General features: G+C 46.6%; 1 long non-coding RNA gene across 1 annotated transcript; it reads left to right on the top strand.

The window, feature by feature from the left end:
- Nucleotides 1-1116: 1116 nt before the first annotated feature.
- On the top strand, nt 1117-6055 carry LOC148217946 (uncharacterized). The gene is made up of 3 exons (XR_015800666.1): nt 1117-1619; nt 2088-2265; nt 4339-6055. It is a non-coding gene; the product is annotated as an uncharacterized LOC148217946 (long non-coding RNA).
- Nucleotides 6056-6286: the final 231 nt, after the last annotated feature.

Genomic DNA, 6286 nt, shown 5'->3' with positions numbered 1-6286 from the left:
GTAGGTTGCTATCATTAAGATACCCTGCAAACTCTCTTGGTTTCCAAACTGGCAATCCTACAAGACAAGTTTTGAAAGGATTCTGTGCTCCCCCCAAGCTCAAGCAGATTGATTCTTGCTTTGTTATGTTAGCAAATGTTACCCATACATTTTCTCTAGGTGTGTGCTCCATTGGAAAAGCATTTGTGCAAGCAAAGTTAGTAAGCGTAAGCAGTGTGATGAATATCATTTTTGTTGCTTACGTAGTCTCTTCCTTCTAGTCTTTGGGTTTTCTGCTGCTATGTGCCACTGCTTTACTTTTTCTATGCACTGATCTAATACTTCTTCTGGGTCAGTACCTGGCTTAACTGGTCCTACTTGAGGGAAAGGCAGATGTGGCACCTTATGCATACACCTGGCAGCAACAATGCGAGATCTGGCGTTAATGCGCTGCCTCCAGAGCCACTTAGTAGCTGCCCATCGGGCCCAAGCTAACATAAGCTGTTCTGGTGCCTCATACACACTCTGGAGCTGTGTATATGGTACTCCTGCTTCTTGCTCTAAGGCTGTACTCCAGTCTGAACGCCTTATGTCTTCACCCTGACACTTTGCACACCATAAATTATATACTCCTTGTTGCCTTACCCACGAGCAGACCCCACAGCGCCCACACTTTAAAGCCACCCAAGCCTCACACCATGACCCCCCACATGCGCAACATGGACGATCATTGAGAGGCTGTTCTTCCCTGTAAGCGTGGATTTCAAGCCAGTCGGCCCAGTTCAATGGTGGTTGCTGTAGTGCTTCGCGGGCTACGCGGCTATACTGTCCCAGCTTTTGTAAATAGGGTTGTAAGGTCACTGCTAATTTCTGATGAATCCGTTCTCGGTCGTTCGGTGTTAATTGGACCGGTGTTAAGTGCGCCCTCAGGAATCTTTCCACGAACTGGGTCATTTAGAATGGGCTTCACCCATCTAGCAGGGACCCAAACTGTTCCTGTGGGAGTAGAAACACAAACATAACCTCTGCCCCAATATATTACTTCAGCGGGGCCATTCCATATCCCTGTCTTTGGATCCCGGTACTTTACCCACGCTTTTGTGCCTTCTTCCTTGTTACTTTCCTTTTTTCCTCTATGCCTAATTGCAGGCGGCTCTGACTCTTCCCCAAACACACACAAAAAATTCATAACATAAAGAACCTTAGCTAACCTTTCTTGTGGATCATCTATGGATTTGTGCTTGAGTAGGTACTGTTTGAGTGTCCCATTGGCTCTTTCTACTATGGCTTGTCCTGTGGGTGAGTGTGGTACTCCTGTGATGTGTTTGATTCCCCAGAGTCTCATAAACTGGCTTACTCTCTTGCCGACATAGGCTGGTCCATTGTCGGTCTTTATTTCCCTAGGCATTCCCATGACTGCAAAGCAACTTGTTAGGTGCCTTATTACATGAATTGCCTTTTCTCCTGTTTGTGCGGTAGCCCAAATGTACTTGCTGTAGGTGTCTATTGTGACGTGTACGTATTTGAGCCTACCAAATTCTGCTACGTGTGTAACGTCCATTTGCCAAATTTCATTACTTTCTAGACCCCGAGGATTTACCCCACACCCAAGACCCACCCCACTGTTGTGATGACTGCAGGTGGGACAAGCTCTCACTATTGCCTTAGCTTCTTGTATGCCTATTTTGAACTCACGCACCAATCCCTTAGCATTCTGGTGAAATCGTGTGTGTGACTCTCTTGCCTCAATCCCCCTATCATCTGCTACATTCATGACCAATCTATCTGCCCTGGCATTGCCTTCACCCAAGCCTACATCCCACTTGTGGCTTCTGATGTGTATGATACAATAAGGCTTAAACCTTGCTCCTACTGCTCGCTTTAGCTGCAGTAAGAGTTCATAGAGTCTTTTGTTTTGCACCTCTTTCACAGAGGCGTCCTCAATTCTCTGTGCTACTCCTGCAACATAAAATGAATCAGTGACTACATTCAAAGGCCCTTGCAGTTCACTGAGTGCCCACACAACAGCAAGCAATTCCAATGTTTGTAAACTGTCCTCTGGAGCAGCGTCTATTATCTGCTTTTTCCATCGAGGGCCTTCTTTCCAGGTGATGGCTGCCCTCCTCGATTTCTTTCCGGCATCCGTGAATGCTGTGATAGCACCTGCTATCGGCTGTTCCGATCGTGTTGGCTTTGATACCCAGTCCCAATTTCCTAACCACTGAAGATGACGTGGTGTCAGCGGTCCTGTGTTGACTGCTGCTCCAGCTTCCAGCAAAGCCGTTTGTAAGTCCTCAGAGTTGAGGAGGTACCAATCTAAGTCCTCCTTTTTCATGGGTAGGTGGATTGCGGTCGGGCCTGTTCCGGTGATTTCCAGAATCCTTACCCGACCCTTACGAATCAAGGTAGCTACTTGTTCGATTTTTGTACTGATTGTCCTTTTTGCTTGTAAAGGTGGGGTTATCCACTCTAGTACCTGTATCTCCCCCGTTTTCTTTTGTGTTTGTGTAAGTGCTCCAAGTAGATGATCAGGAGTATTCCAAATGGTGAGGTCTATAGGTAATGATACATTTCGGCGGGAGACAAATCCTTCATTGACGCAGCGAATAATGCCATTGAGAGAGTCCTTTTGTTGTGGTGTTATAGTTACAGGTGTGGTTGGATCAGTCCCCTTGAGCAGTGGCCTGAGGGATTCTAGCAGAGAGTTGGGTATTCCAACAATTGGTTTGAGCCACTGTAGATCTCCTAGTAAGCGTTGTGCTTCATTTAGATTGGTGATTTTTGTTGCAATTTGAAGTTTTTGTGGCCGTACGATTTGATTTGTAATAGTCCATCCTAGGTACTTCCATGGTGTAGATTGCTGTATTTTTTCTGGAGCTATCATGAGAGATGCTTTTGCTAAGGTGTTTTGAATTTCCTGCATTTGAATATTTGTAAATGCTATTTTTTGGGCGAATAGGATGTCATCCATGTAGTGGTAAATAATTGTGTCAGGCCATTTTAGTCTTAGGGGTTGCAAGGCCGCATCAACATATAATTGGCACAAAGTAGGCGAGTTTTTCATACCTTGTGGAAGAACAGTCCATTCATATCTTTTGTCAGGTTCCCCCCTGTTAATTGCCGGTAGGGTAAATGCAAATCTTTTTGTATCCTGGGGGTGTAAGGCTATAGTAAAAAAGCAGTCCTTTAAATCAATAATTAAAAGAGGCCAATGTTGTGGGAGCATGGCTGGATTGGGAAGTCCCGGTTGTAATGCTCCCATTGCTTCCATTTGATTATTTACTGCTCTTAAATCATGCAAAAGACGATATTTCCCTGATTTCTTTTTAATCACAAAAATTGGCGTGTTCCATGGGCTTGTGGAAAGTTTTAAATGTTCTTGTTGAAATTGTTCTTTAACGAGTTGATGTGCTTGTATTAGACTTTCCCTTTTTAGAGGCCATTGCTTAACCATTACCGGTTCATTGGTAGTCCAGGTGATTGGAATTGGGAAAGTCCAAGCAATGGCAATTACCCCAAAGGGTGCTCATTGGATAAAACAACTCCAAGTTGAGCTAAAATGTCCCTTCCAATTAGACAATGTACCATGGGCGGTAATGCAACTACTGATAATACAGTTATCAAGTCCTGCCCATCTATAGTAACCCTTATTGGGGGCGTTTTCTTTGCGAGGGTGAACCCTCCGACGCCCGTCACGGTATCCGTGGTTTGTAACGATGGCCAATCACAGGGCCATTTTTCTGGAGAAACAATGCTAGTATCTGCTCCAGTGTCCAAAAGTCCCATCATTTTTATTGTACGTCCTGCATAGGTGAACTTCACCTCTTTTTTAGGTCTAGTATTAAGATCCATTGTGAGTAGAGCAACACCAGAGGACCCAAAACCTTGGTCTTTGCGCGGGGTTTGTGTTTGTGGTTGAACACCTCGGCTCAACTGTGGAAGTGGAATAAATTGAGCAATACGTTGATTTGCCTCAATTGTTAGAGGAGGAAAAGGAGTATAAACTATTATTTGTATTTCCCCAGTGTAGTCTGCATCGATAACACCTGGTAGCACAAACAGTCCTAAAATGGAGCTCGATGAACGTCCTACTATTAGTCCTCCAAAAGCTTGTCCTTTAACAGTTACCGGGCTTTGTACTCCAGTTGGGACTTTAGCGGGGCGCGTTGTTAATAATGATGTTTTTATTGCGGCTGCCAAGTCGAGTCCCAGGCTCCCTGTTGTGGCTGGTTGTAGACAGGAGATGGCGCTGATGCTACGGCGGCTACTTGTGTCTGGGCGCGGCTGCCGGACGCGCTCCGCCTGGAGTTTCCCGATTGGCGGCGACAAGCTGACGTGTTGTGGGTGTTGTTTTGGCAGTTCTGGCACCACACTCCTGAGGCTCGGCAGTCTCGTCGAAAATGGCCTCCGCCTCCGCATCTAAAGCATCGCGTCGAAGGAGGTCGGCGGTTGTTTGCTGTGGCCGGTGCTGCTGTGGAAGCACGGAGCGGGGCAAGAGCAGCTAGTACCTGTGACTGTGTGGATTCAGCTTGTTTCTGCAGCCCTAAGCCTATTTCTTTTAGTGCATTAATTAAGAAAACCTGTGACCCTGATGGCTGCAGCGCCATTCTTTCTAATGCCTCTTCTATCGTCCAATTAGCTCCTAGAGTTGACAATACCCTCTTTGTTGCCTCATTGCTATTTTGTAGTGCACATTGCTTTAACATCGCCCCTCTCATATACTCTGGAACTCCTGCCCTATCAATAGCAGCGGTAGCCTTATCTACAAAGTCCCCAAAGGATTCTTCCCTTCCTTGTTTTATTCCCATATACATGGGTATACCTGAGCTATCTTTCACCTGATCTATAGCAGTTCTTACGATACGCATGGCTTCTCTAACCCTGTTAGCCCCCGGGAGTAACTGAGTTTCTGACCTGCGAAATGCGCCCACTCCCATTAATTCATCTGCTGTAATTCCGGCTAAGGGATCACCCTGACCCCTTTGTACCGCAACTGCCTCGGCAACAAGAGCTTGCCAGTGAGCATTAAATAGCATTTGCTGATGTGGCGTGAAAATCAATTTTGCTATGCTTTTTAGATCATTTGGCAGTAATAAATATGTGTCAAATAGATAGTCTAGCATTTGCTTGGCTGGCTCGCTCCGAAACCCGAACTGACTCACTGTCTGCCGTAACTGTGCTAGCAACTTCCAATCAAGTGGTTCATACTCTCCCACTTGTACAGCTTGTCCTTGTTGGTTTACTCCCTGTGTGTACGTGACAGGAAAGGTCCAGACTTTGACTGCACTCACAGCGGCGTCATCCCCAGTCTCCAGGCCGTGTCTAGCTAGCATATTCCACGCCTCCCTCCTCTGCCTTGCCACTTCCCCCCGCAGGTCGCTTTCCGCCCTAGGGACAGGATCTGGCTCACTGGCAGGTTTAGGGATGCTAGGTTCAGGCCGGCAAGGGGATTCTACGCCGCAAGGTTGAGATATTTCGCTCTCTGCAATTACCTCCTCTGCTTTAGCAGCATTATTCCCCAGTTCTTCTGAGGGGGGTGCAGAGGGCCAAGTGCAACTAGCCCCATCGGCCATTCCTGCCGTGTCTCTAAGAATAGGTATTTCAACCCTTCTTGTGCTTGGTGCAAGGGGCTCATTATCACCATACTGAGCATTTCTTTTATATGCCTCTACTGCCTGCTGTGCCGCCCTTTTCTCTGCCTGTTGCTTTAAGAGCGCGTTATGAACTACTTGCCAGATTTTTCCTAACTTTTTTGCCGTCTTATCATCTCCTAATACTGCCTCCCACAGTACATCTCCTAACTTACGCCACTCATTTAACTCATGCACACTATGAGGGTTAGTGAATAAGCCTTTAGCAGAACCCCAGGCTAACAACCCCGGTATGTCCTTCCTGGGATTAAGCTCTTTTAGCCCTAACTTATCTATATGTGCTATAAATAAATCATATGCTGCTTGCCTGTCCATTTTTTACCGTCGGCGCCGTTGCAACTCTCCGGCTTCGGCAGCACGTATGGCCCAGGACCACCTTTGTAGCTCCTGAGGGTGTCTTTCCTACGTCGTTTGACACCGACCCGGTTGCAGCAGGTCCCAAGCTCAACTTCACCGACCGTGGCGCGTTCTCCCCCGTTTTCTTTTTTAGCGACGGAGGGACAGCGTCGGGGTCACCATTTGTCGGAGAAGGGAGACACGGACACCAATTCGGTCATCTGCAAAGTCTCGTTTATTGATAATTAGAGTGGCGATTAAATACAGTGCTTAATTAACTCATGCATATTGCAAAAGCTAAGCTCATCATTGGTTGCCTT

Source organism: Sturnus vulgaris, unplaced genomic scaffold (assembly GCF_052056855.1).
Source record: "Sturnus vulgaris isolate bStuVul1 unplaced genomic scaffold, bStuVul1.hap1 Scaffold_198, whole genome shotgun sequence".
Lineage (NCBI taxonomy): Eukaryota > Metazoa > Chordata > Aves > Passeriformes > Sturnidae > Sturnus > Sturnus vulgaris.
This window is presented reverse-complemented; position numbering and strand designations above follow the sequence as displayed.